Here is a 13,366-nt window from a genome sequence, read left to right on the forward strand (position 1 = left end):
AAAATTTACAAAGTGAAGGTTCTAAAAACCGTAACACAGCACCCGTCTCTCCTCCCGGGCTGCCCCGGCCCGAAAGAACTTTAACTTAATGTGACACTCAGGTGTAGTAACCCTGTACTATTAACCTTACCCTGATTGCGACAGTTTTAAAGCAATTAAGTATGTCCCCCTGCTGCGTTGCATCCTACCTAACAGATTCACGCCTACAGGATAACCGAATCACGGAATTATTTCCAAACTACACATAAAGCCGGTGGGGAGCAATATTTACAAGACACTATTTATGTACACTGCAAACCCAGGACCTGTCTTTTGGGAGACAAAAATATGTTTTGAAATCCAACTCCAATCCCACTGGGATCAGTGAAGAGAGGGAGATAGGCAGCAGATGAACACGACGAGTCATAAGGCAGGAGAGTGGGTCTGTTGACGGCGACAATACCACAATATATTCGCATTGCCCGACCGCGTGAAACCGATACGTGCAGCTGCCGCCGATCCCACTCCTGACACCAATTGTTGCGGATCTCGGAGTACGGCACTCCCCTTACCGAGGGGGGGTTAATCCCCTCATCTATTAAGCTGGCCGTCTCCGGTCCTGGAGCTATGACGTCACTTCTGGTCAGCACTGAATAGGGTGGTAGGCCAATTGTTCCTATTACCTAATTACCAGCGCCTTCCGGTAAGCGAGGAAATGAGCCTCGCCCGAGCCGCGGCTGTAATGGACACGCCAAGCGAAGCAAGCCACGACTCAGGCTGTTAACAAAAGGACTAAACCTGATTATAGCGGTTGGCCAAATCATGCCACAGGTACTCAATGGGGAAAAGACTAAGACGATCGGACGAGAGGAAGCCAAAGAATAAGAAGGGTAAAGGAAGAACAAATATGATTTATTACTATCTAAAAGAGGAAAGGAAAGAAGGGAATATACAAGGAGAGGAAACAAAAGGACATAGGGCAACCTTAGACAGTAGACACTCTTATATAACATGGCCCTGACAATACAAACAGACTCACACGAAAGGTAGCTGGTAGGGGAGGAAGGTCCAGGCAGATGGTTCCAGGCGAGGGGATGATCCAGGCTCCGTGTCTGCGGGTGAAGGACGGCTGGCAGCTTAACACGCGACCGGACCTTACAAACGCGAGGGGCTGGAATGCGCATACGTTCAGCATGCCGAATGCTCTCAAAACCATGGCAGTTTGTATTGACAATGAACGTCCCAAACGATCCTCTGCGCAATGTTCTTAAATTCGCTGCCTCTGCGCTGTTCTCTTGCCTCTGCCGATCTCGTTCATCTCCCTCGGTCTCTCCTATTTCCTTGGTGGATGCCACCCTCATCTGCTCCAGCTCCCCCTTGTTGGTGTCCAATTTGGTTTCTAGCCCGATTTTTACCTCCTCTATGTGCTCCCCCATTTGTTTGATTTCCCGAGCGGATTGCTCCCCCATTTCCCTCAATTTGCCTTCCATTTGTTTTCTAACCCCTCTAACCCATTCTTCACCCCTTCCATTTGGTTCTCCTGGGTGGCCATCCTATTTTCCAATCCCGTTAACCCATCCTTCATTTCCCTAATTTGGCTACCCATGTCCTCCAATTGGCCCCCTAATTTGCCGTCTAATCCTTCCAATTTGCTGTCTAATCCCTCAAATTTACTATCTAACCCTTCAAATTTACTGTCTAACCCCTCGAATTTACTGTCTAGCCCCAAAATTTTGCTGTCTAGCCCCCTAATTTCATTTCCCAATTGCTCACCCATTCTAGTTTCCATTCCCTCACTATCGGCCCTCATTTCTCCCATATCCTTCCTCAATCCCCCAATTTGGCTTCCCATATCATTCCTCAATTCATTTCTCAATCCCATATTCCCCATTAGTATGGATGCATGAAACTGCACCATGAGGTCCTGCACATCCATTCCCCTGATTTGTGCAGTGGGCGCGGCTACCACGGCCATGTGCGAGGTGCCGCCATCTTGAGCTGCCGCAACCACGTGCGGGGCGCCGCCAGCTTGTGCGCCTGCAACCCCCTCTACCGCACCTTCTTCAACCTCCTCCTCTATCTCTCCCATCTCCTCTCTGCAGTCCTGGGTCGACTCTACCTCCTCATTCTCCCCTACCGGCACCCGATCGCCTTGATCATCCATGGCACGATTTAAATTTAGTGGTGTTAATAAAATTTCGGCCGCTCAAAATTTTGACCAAATTTCTCAGATGTTTTAAAATTTTGGTTCGGGTCCAAATCCCACTCCTGACACCAATTGTTATGGATCCAGGGGACAGCACTCCTGTTAGCAAGGGGGGGTTAGTCCCCTTGTCCTGTTAAGCTGGCCGTCCGCCGGTCCTGGAAGTATGACGTCACTTCCGGTCGGTGGTGAGTAGGGTTGTAAGCCCAATCCGTCTTACTACCACCACCGGCCGTAAGCGAGGAGATACTCCCACCCGGGCCACAGCGTGAATGGATGCGCCGAGCGAAGCGAGCTGCGACTCTGGCCGATAACAAAAGACTAAACCCGATTCCAAGTGTTGGCCAAATCGTGCCACAGGTACTCAATTGGGAAAGGACTAAAGCAATCGGGGGAAGAAGAAACCAAAAGCGTAAGAGAGAACACAGGTTTATTCATTATCTACAAGAGGAAATGAAAGAAGGGAATATACAAGGAGAGGAAGAAGCAGATACACAGGGCAGCCTTAAAACAGTCTTATATTACCATACGCCCAGACAGAGCAAACAGACTTACACGAATAGGGAATGGCAGGAAGGAATGGCTGGAAGCGGGAGAAGGTCCAAGCAGATGGCAGGGCAGGAAGGTCCGGGCAGATGGCACAGCGTTGAGGTCCGCTCCAGGTCGTGCTCCGGTCCACGCTCCGGGCTTGAGGCGAAAGCCGGCGGCAGCTGCACTTATCGGTTTCACGTGGTCGGACAATGTGTATATATTGCGGTATTGTCGTCGTCAATGGACCCACTCTCCTGCCTTATGGTTCAGCTGTATATTCATCTGGTACCTCGTATCTCGGACCTTCGCACTCATCTCTTGAAGCAGTCCCTCCCAGACGCTTTTATTGGGCATTCTTGTATCCAGCCGCCGGCTCCTGGGACACGCCTACTGGTCGGCTCACCTCGGCCCTGGTTGGCTGGCGAGGGCTCCCTGGCTCCACCTCTTGAGGAGACATTGACAGGCCACGCCTCGTTCCTGGCACTCGAACCCACTCCTCCCCTTTTTCCTCCAGATTACCGCGTGCGTAATGGCGGCTTGGGGCCAGCAAACAACAAAAAGGGCAGCGAACGCTGCTATACAGCTACTGGCACTTTGAAGAGATGATTGGGGATAATTGAAGGGGCCTATCTTATTTGATTATTACAATGCAGATTCAACTATTGGGAACAGATCCTTAACTAAAACACATAATAATGAGATAACTACAGAGAGGTCCTATGGTGTTCTATGTGTTGTACATGGACTAACTAGGGTGCGATCTTTAATATTAGCCAAATAATGGGGATATTTACAGGGGATTATTTATAAGGGAACATTTACCAAAATTTACAAAGTGAAGGTTCTAAAAAGCGTAACAAAATCACAAGGGGAGCGGGAGACAACAAGGGGGGGTGGGGGGGGGAGTGAGGGAAGTACAACGACAGTAAGGAACAGGGACATTGGGAGATCTGTGGAAGAGAGAGGGCTGGGGGGGGGTGTATACGGCATAAACAAGATGGACATGACGGACGTTTTATTCAGGAAAGAAATCGGAATTTGAAGGAGGTGGATTTAAGGTGGATTAACAGGGGAAGAAAAGATCAAGGTTTTGGATGGAGAAAGATATGAGATGGTGGCGACCACCTGTTTTAAAGACCTGGCGGGATGAGTGGGATTAAAGAGAGTGCAGGAGTTCATTCCAGAAGCGGAAAAAGAGGAATGAAAGAGTGAAGGTGAGTAGAGAGTCTTGATTGTGGTTGTTTCACCAGAAGAGGTTTACTGGCAGAACATGGGCATACTGCAGGAATATTTGGGAGACAGAGCACAGACAGAGCATGGGGTGCAAGGCCGGAGAGGACTTGGTCGAAGAAACAATGACTGCCAACCTGCCTGTGATGAGAGTGAAACGCCCTCATAATCAGCTTCTTCGTGGGAGATACCAATGATTCTAAAAGCCTTGGTTTCTACAGCATGAAGCCGCACAAGGTATGGGGCAGGAGCACCAGCCCAGAGGGGAGAGCAATACTCCATCAAATTGAGGATGAAAGCTTTGTAGGTGGTGTTACGTGGTCCCCTCGGTGAATACCTGGTCTCGGTGACCCCCGGACCGTGAGAGGAACTTCACCAGAAAGTTGTATTATATATGCGCTTTCGCCACGCAATCCATATGAACTCCACCCAAGAGACAACTGATGTTCAAGGATATATTCAATGGTAATGATACCATACAATTTCAATGATACAACCACGGAGATTTTCCCCGAGCAATCAACAACAAACAACCATCAACAATTCCCAATCCACAATCAATTCCCTATATGATTAAGATGGCCATCTTATATATGTGTGTCCACTTCTGTACTCACGACCCCCTTTTCGTCTCTGCCCCTCACAATGTCTCTGGGCCCCTCCTGACCAAGATGCTGGTCGGCGTCGCCGCACTCGGGCGGGTGAACGAACCCCGGGTGGACGTGTTTCCACCGGGCAGGTATCGTATCAGGCACCCCGGCTTCAGCCCCTCGTGGCCACGCGAAGCGGGTACGGTAAAGCAAGCCAAAAGCCCCACGCCGCTTGCAAGGCGTGTTAGGCCCCAACGTGTGACCCGTATGCGTCTGTTTAGGCGGTGCCGCGAACGGTGCCAGACGCGGGGGTCGATGCACGGCCCCACGTCAACTTGACGTCTCCACCGGGTAGATACACGTCCCGGTAACTCCTCTCGCCAGACGGGCTTCGGAACGCCGCTTTTCCACGCAGCGCAAGGTCGATCCCACCTTTCGTCGGAGCGGGGCGAGGAAGAATAATACTCGTCGCTTTTCTTCCTCGTGTCTTTTCTCTTCCGTTTCCGGTCACTTCCGTTTCCGGACACTTTTCAGAAGGGTTCCTGTCCCTCCAACCACAACCACCCTTACTCTAATACACATGGATAAGCAAAGACCTGAATGGTAATTCACACACATTCACATAAATATGTAACACTCCCCCCCTTCAAGAAAGAAAGTTTGAACCCAGCGAAAACTTTCTTTGCCGGCCAATTTGGAGAAACAAACCAGATAACTCAACCCCCCCCACATTATCAGTTCCCCCCGGGCACAGTTATCACTTAAAAATAAAGCAACCAAAATTTCACCACAACCCCCCCCAGATTAACTCACTCTGGACAAAGCACCAGCAACGACATTGTCCCTGCCCTTTACATGTTCAATTTCCCGTTGGACTCCTACCAAGCCAAACCCCATCTCATGACCCTCTGACTTTGACTGTCAGTTTCTCGTGAATGAAGGTTAAGGGGTTGATCAAAGATCCAAAGTTAAGCAACTCGATAGCACTTTTTCCGGGAGGCCAAGCCGAGTATTCACTACTTGGATGCCTTTAGGAACGTGGAGTTCACGGTTAGTCCGTGCAGGAAAGTTCTCTACATGGACGCCTTGAGGAACGTGGAGTTCACGGTTAGTCCGTGCATGAAAGTTCACTACATGGACGCCTTTAGGAACGGGGCGTTCACGGTTAATCCGTGTAGGAATCTTGGCTCGGCGGCTCCGCCGCCTTCAGTGCTTCAGCTTTTTAGAACTTCCCTAATAATTATGGGGGGACCGCTTGTCCCTGTAGTCCCAAATATAGCGGTCTCCTTCTCGGCCACTACTTTGACCATCCTTCCTTCGGGAGCTGCCGTAACTCAAGGAGCCTCCATAATAATATTGATTGCGGCCACCACCAAAACTACCGCCCAGTTGTACTCTCCTGTAGACCTCTCGACGCCTACGAAATGCCTTCCCTACTGTTATGGTCCGACCCTCCAAATCCTTGCCATTCCAATTCTTCTCTGCCTCTCTGGCGTCTTTTGTGCTTGCAAACGTGACAAAGCCGAACCCTCTTGACTGTTGCGTTTCCCTGTCTCTTACCAACCGCACTTCCACCAGCGGCCCAAATCTGTTGAAGACAGAGGTCAGAACTTCTTCCTCTGTTTTGAAGTTCAGTCCCCCTACAAATAACTTGGTACTTTTGTCGCCATCCCGAGCTGGTGTGGTGTTATTTTCCCTGCTGGGCTCTTTACCAACCCTCAGGTTACCATAAACTTGACCCCCGGCCAAATCATTCCCGATAACCACAGATACACCCTCTACAGGAAGTGTGGCTTGTAAACCGACGGTGACCGGTCCTGACACCAAATCGGACTCCAAATGGATGACATGAAGTGGAGCACTAACACCGCCCCCGATCCCCTGTACACGAACACTATCCCCCGTTGCCGTCTCCTCGGACCATGGCAAAATGCCTTCAAGCATTAAAGATTGATGTGCTCCTGTGTCCCTCAATATCCTAACCGGTCTCCGGTTAGTCGAGGCTCCATCCAGTGACACAAACCCCTCTGAAATAAATGGTTGGTAACCCTTTTGATGGCGATTTCTCACAATGGCCATTGCATTTGGAGTCGTAATAGTCGGACTCCGCTCTGGGTCTTCCCTTTTCATGCGGTAACAACTGGACATCAAGTGTCCAGGTTTCTTGCAAAAAGCGCAAGTAGGCCCGGAGGAAAAACTCGTGGTCTGCCTCGGGCCCCCTGAAATATAAGTTTGTCTTGGGCCCGCATCCCTCTGATTTCGAACAGGTGGGGTATCCGCGTTGTCCCCATAATCCTCTCGAGGCCGCCGCCATGTATTGTCGTTCTCCGCACCTGTTGTTCCCCACCTCCCCTGCGGAGATCTAGGCGAGGAGTTAGGTTCGTGGACCCCTATTCGGTGGGTTAAGGCATAATCATCTGCCATGGTGGCTGCGTCCCACAACTTTGGTACTTTCTTTTCCTGCAGGTACACTTTGATGTCCTCGTGGACACACTGCTGAAATTCCTCCACCAGGATCAAGTCCCGCAATGTGTCGAAGTCTTTCCCGACTCCTTTTGATTCACACCACCGATCAAACATGTTTTCTTTCACTCTGGCAAACTCCACATGGGTCTCACTCTCCCTCTTCCTGGCATTCCTGAATTTCTGCCTGTAAGCTTCCGGAACCAACTCATAGGCTTTGAGGATGTGCTTCTTCAGTACCTCATAATCTGCACATTGGTCCATTGGTAGCGCCGAATAAATTTCCTGAGCTTTCCCCACCAGCACACTTTGCACGAGTATGGTCCAGGCCTCCTCCGGCCAATTTAATTGTCGAGCCACTTTCTCAAAGTGTGGAAAAAATTTCGCGACTTCCTTTTCACTGAACGGTGGAACCAGCCTCACATGTCTGCCCACATCCCAGGTGTTCTGGCGAGGTGTCGACCCCGTCAGCAAGGGTGGTACCTCTCCCCGTTCTCTCATTAACTCCAGCTCCTTGAATTTGATTTCCTGCTGAAGCTCCATGTCACGTTCCTTTAATTCCCTTTCTGCTTTTCTCTCCCCTGCTTTTCTCTTTTCTAACCTTTCCTGGAGTTCTCGTTCCACTCTCCTTTCCTCTGCTTGTTTCTCTTCTCTCCTCTCTTCTGCTTTCCTTTCTTCTTCTGCTAACCTTTCCTGGAGTTCTCGTTCCACTCTCCTTTCCTCTGCTTGTTTCCCTTCTCTCCTCTCTTCTGCTTTCCTTTCTTCTTCTGCTCTTTCCTTTTCTGCTTTCCTTTCTTCTTCTTTTAACCTTTCCTGGAGTTCTCGTTCCACTCTCCTTTCCTCTGCTCGTTTCTCTTCTCTCCTCTCTTCTGCTTTCCTTTCCTCTTCTGCTCTTTCCTTTTCTGCTTTCCTTTCTTCTTCTTTTAACCTTTCCTGGAGTTCTCGTTCCACTCTCCTTTCCTCTGCTTGTTTCTCTTCTCTCCTCGCTTCTGCTTTCCTTTCTTCTTCTTTGATCCGTTCCTGGCTCCGTAACTGCAACTCCAGTTTCCGGAGCTCCACGTCTTCTGGTTCTTCTGGTAGCCACTCCCAGGCTAACTCGTCCCATGTTCCTAATCCCACCATTGATTGTATCACCGTGGCCTGCAACTCTGCCTTCCTCAAATTAGTTCGGACCTCCAAGTTAAAATGTTTGGCCAATTTCAAGAGGTCCGACTTTAGTAACGCTCGGAACTGTGCCTCACTCGGTGTTACCGCAAAGTTCTGTGCCACAAACGCCATGGTGACTATCGTTAACACCTGTTAACCTTCACTCAAGACTTTACCCCAATTTCCCCAAAAATTTACCAATTAATACTTAATTAATACATTTTAATTAATAAAAATATTATTTTATTATTTTATACAAATACACTTTTAGATCCCGGACGTAGACCCAATTGCGAATCGTAATTTGGACGAGCCCCCAATTCTGTTACGTGGTCCCCTCGGTGAATACCTGGTCTCGGTGACCCCCGGACCGTGAGAGGAACTTCGCCAGAAAGTTGTATTATATATGCGCTTTCGCCACGCAATCCATATGAATTCCACCCAAGAGACAACTGATGTTCAAGGATATATTCAATGGTAATGATACCATACAATTTCAATGATACAACCACGGAGATTTTCCCCGAGCAATCAACAACAAACAACCATCAACAATTCCCAATCCACAATCAATTCCCTATATGATTAAGATGGCCATCTTATATATGTGTGTCCACTTCTGTACTCACGACCCCCTTTTCGTCTCTGCCCCTCACAATGTCTCTGGGCCCCTCCTGACCAAGATGCTGGTCGGCGTCGCCGCACTCGGGCGGGTGAACGAACCCCGGGTGGACGTGTTTCCACCGGGCAGGTATCGTATCAGGCACCCCGGCTTCAGCCCCTCGTGGCCACGCGAAGCGGGTACGGTAAAGCAAGCCAAAAGCCCCACGCCGCTTGCAAGGCGTGTTAGGCCCCAACGTGCGACCCGTATGCGTCTGTTTAGGCGGTGCCGCGAACGGTGCCAGACGCGGGGGTCGATGCACGGCCCCACGTCAACTTGACGTCTCCACCGGGTAGGTACACATCCCGGTAACTCCTCTCGCCAGACGGGCTTCGGAACGCCGCTTTTCCACGCAGCGCAAGGTCGATCCCACCTTTCGTCGGAGCGGGGCGAGGAAGAATAATACTCGTCGCTTTTCTTCCTCGTGTCTTTTCTCTTCCGTTTCCGGTCACTTCCGTTTCCGGACCCTTTTCAGAAGGGTTCCTGTCCCTCCAACCACAACCACCCTTACTCTAATACACATGGATAAGCAAAGACCTGAATGGTAATTCACACACATTCACATAAATATGTAACAGTGGTGAGCAGCTCAGCAGTGCTAAGGAAGGTCTTCGCAAGATGGAGGATGCCCAGTTGGCGATTGGTTTTGAAGGCCATCTTGGACATGTGGTTTTCCCACGAAAGACCACGGCAGATAGTGAGACCCAAACGCTTGAGAGACAGAACTTTTTCAAAGAGGATTGTTGGGAAAGTAGATGTGAGGGTTTTCCAGATGGTCTTTTCAGAGAGACAAGGTGAGAGTGGGAGATTTTTCAGGATTGAAATACATCTTCCATGTGTTTGACCAGCTTATAATTTTATCCAAGTCTGCAGAGAGTTAAGAGGCTGCTTTTTGCACAGAACTGTCGATCTGAGGGATGAGAGACGGAACGGCAGAGGGTGGAGTCATCAGCAAAAAGATTTTCCAGTGTCAGAAAAATCACTGATGAAGAGGAGAAAAAGCATGGGGCCCAGAACACTGCCTTGAGTAATTCCAGCCTGGTCAGGGAGAGGAGATGAGAGAATTCCATTTAGAGCTAAACGTTGAATATGACAGGAGCAAATCCATGAGCCATGCATGGACATTTCCAGGGATACCATAAGGAGAGTTTGGTGAGCAGTGTGGCATGCCAGACCGAATCAAAGGCACAAGATATGTCAAGCGATTTCCTGTCTGCCAGACAGCTCTGATTTCCTGTTTGGTGTTGAGCACATCCGTCCATTGTTGAGACAGGCAAAGCAGCATTTCCTCAGTAGAGTGGCCTGGTCTGAATCCAAATTGATGATCGAAGATGAAGCCATTGGAGAAGAGGAAGGATTTAATGTCATAAGCGATTATGAATTCCATGACATAGGTGATGATTGGGAGCAGGCTGATTGGTCTGCAGATGCAAGAATCTGTTTTTGGAATTTTTGTTTTGTTTTGACCCGCCATTATATCCTGGCCAAAATCTCAACCTTTTTTGGGGAGGGGAGGAGGGGGGCAGAGGGAGGGGAAGGAGGAGGGGTTCGTTCCACTCTTCACCTCTTTGAAAGTCTGTGTTTAAAGGTATTCCCTCCATCAACAATGCATTAACATTGATGTTGAGAAAAATGTAGAAGCAACCAGCTATGTGGCCTTCCACATTGGGAACTGTGTAACTGAGCTGCTTGGCAGCAATCAGTGATGACATGAAGTGCAGTCATGATGGTAAATGCGATGCAAGGCTTTCAACAGGTTTGGTGAACAACTCTCAGTTTGATCAGGATTACTTATAGGGATATGGACAACTCCAAACTCTCCACTCACTGATAATAATTGATCATAATGTGCCATTACCTATTCACAACTAGATGGTATTCATAGATTACTTACCCTGCACAGTCAACTTGTTGCAAGCCAACTCTACTGTTTTTGAACATTTTTTTCTTTGATCAAATTTGAATTTGATCCACAGACAGTGCATTTGTACTTCGAGGACCTCTCTTTATTGGGAAACCCTTCACAAATTCAAGTTTCATGAAAAACATAAGCAGAGGTCTTCTTGTGTTAAACCATTTACAACAAGGGTGCTCTCCCCATGTCACACATGGCAATGAAACAAGGACGACAGGAAAGATCGAGTAAAAATTGATGTTCAAACTGCCATGGAAAGATGCCATCTGAGCAAAACCAAAAAAGGACAAGAAAAACAACTCAATCAGATAGAAAACAAAATTCCTAAACACTGGTCATAAAAAAAAAACTCAAATGGAACTTCGCTGAATACATGGCAAGGACAGAGACAATAATTACAAACTGGCAACCTAAGGAAGACCCTGAAAGAAGCACAATGAGATCCAAGATCAGATTGAGAGATTAAGTTCTGTTACCATTTGAGATTTTGGCATCATTTTTTAAACTATCCTCTATTATGAGAATATGGAGAAACAATTTATTAAATTTTACTTTTTTTTTTAAGATGTCACTTTCTTTAAACCTAGTTTGAGGATGCAGAAGGGGTTAGCATTTTGAGATTCTTGTTGCCTTCTGACACCAGTTTGCAGTCATTGTTGTGGACATTCTGGTGACAGCCAACTGTGTGGCTTTCATCAAGGGGTTCGGGGTGCTGGTTGGTTGCCACGGGATACAGATGGTACTCTGAGACGTTGTGCTGACAAGGTAGATGCCCAAAGGGCTGTACGCTTTCACAATAGCTTTCTCCTTCTGGTTAACTGAATACCTTGCCGATTGCTGAGGATCGCTTACAAGTGGGGCACGTACACCCGGTATGGGTAATGCTATGTGAAATTAACAAACCTTTATCAGCAAAACTTTTCCCACAGTCAGAGCACTTTTTGTGCGAGCACTTCAGCGTGGATTACACTAAGGAAGTTCAAGCTCCATTTGGAAATGAAATCCTTGAAACAAATACAACATTTGTAAGGATGCTCTCTTTGGTTGTTATCTCCCTATGTGGGTTTTAGGAGGTGGTAGTAAGTTCTCCCAGAACTCAAAATTTCCACCTCCAAAGATTATTATTTATGAACCAGTTTGTGAAACTTCATTCCCATAGCTTTCTCCTGAGGGCTCGTTTTGGAATCCTCACTGAAACTCTGACAGCCTCCACCTGCAGATTGTTTGTGGTGATATTCCCCTGAATGCTTCTTAATTATTAAGTTAGGGTTTCTTGATCATCCGGCTTCCCTGTTGCTCCGACTATCACTGGTACAATTTGAGGTTTCTTCAATTTTGAAATAATCTTAACCTCATTTTTCATTTCCTGATATTTCAGATTTCAGCTCTCCTGTATGGATCTTCATGTGTGATTTCAAACTGCTGTTGTGAGAGGAACCTTTATCACATATCGAGCATTTGTAAGGTCGTCTCCAGTATGGATCATCAAATGTACTTTCAGACTGCTTTTTCAATGGAAACCTTCATCACATAATGAGCATTTGTAAGGTCGCTCTCTTGTACGAATCATCATATTTTCAAATTATTGTTATGAGGGATATCTTTATCACATATCGAGCATTTGCACAGGTGCTCTCCTCTATGGATCCTCAAATGTTTTTGCAAATGGCTGTTACTAGAGAAATCTTTATCACGACAGAGTACTTGTGGGGGCATTTTCCAGTGTGGATCCTCATGTGTATTTTGATGTTACTTGTTGAAGCAAAATCCATTCTGCACACATTACACTTAATACGTATTCGCCTTTGTAAAACCTTTTTGTGTTTGTTTAATTTCATATTAATCTTGGTGTTATGAGGCCCAGACATGAACTTGTATTTTATAGGAAGTGAGTCTTGATGTCATGATCGTTTCTTCAAACAAGGCTTCTTCTTCACTGTCAAGCTGCAACTGGACCTTATTTGTCGCATATTGCTTCTGAATTGGTCTACAGAAATAAAGAACACAACATTATATTTTTTTGCTCAAAATCAAAATGCAAATTAAATTTCCGAAAATTATGTATTTTCTCAAAACAAAATATTGTGTGGAATGTTAATTTTGTACATTTCCACTCACCAGTAGAAAAACAGGAAGCACTTGCGTTTGTCATTTGAATATCATTTGAACTTTCCTTTGCAGAAGCACATTTTGAATCTTCTGTGGCAGATGAATCATTGTTGTGTTGTCTGCCTTCCACATTTGTAGGACAGACATCACCTGTGTACAAATCAGCATCAGCCATTTGCAGGGTTTTGAGATTGAAAAACATCTTGAGGATTCACAGAACATGTTACATCATGGAATATATACTTCAATTTAAAGATAATAATGAAATAAAAGATTGTTAAAAAGAAAAATTCCGGATGTCAAGCATTATTGAAGCAGTCTTCTACTTCAGCCTTAATCACCACCCTATTTAACATGTCCAAGTACTGCTACACTGGAGGTTATTGGAAGTAACAAGAAGGCCATTTGTGTTCAACAGTGTTCAAGTATTTAAATCCATTTCAATGAAATAAAGGTTGTAAAATTCATCTAAAAAAAATTCTGAAATTTAATGGCGTTAAAAATTCCCCAAAATTTCCTTTCACAAAGCTCGGAACAAG

The sequence above is a fragment of the Myxine glutinosa genome, chromosome 1 (assembly GCF_964187855.1).
Source record: "Myxine glutinosa chromosome 1, kmMyxGlut1.1, whole genome shotgun sequence".
NCBI classification, from domain to species: Eukaryota; Metazoa; Chordata; class Myxini; order Myxiniformes; family Myxinidae; genus Myxine; species Myxine glutinosa.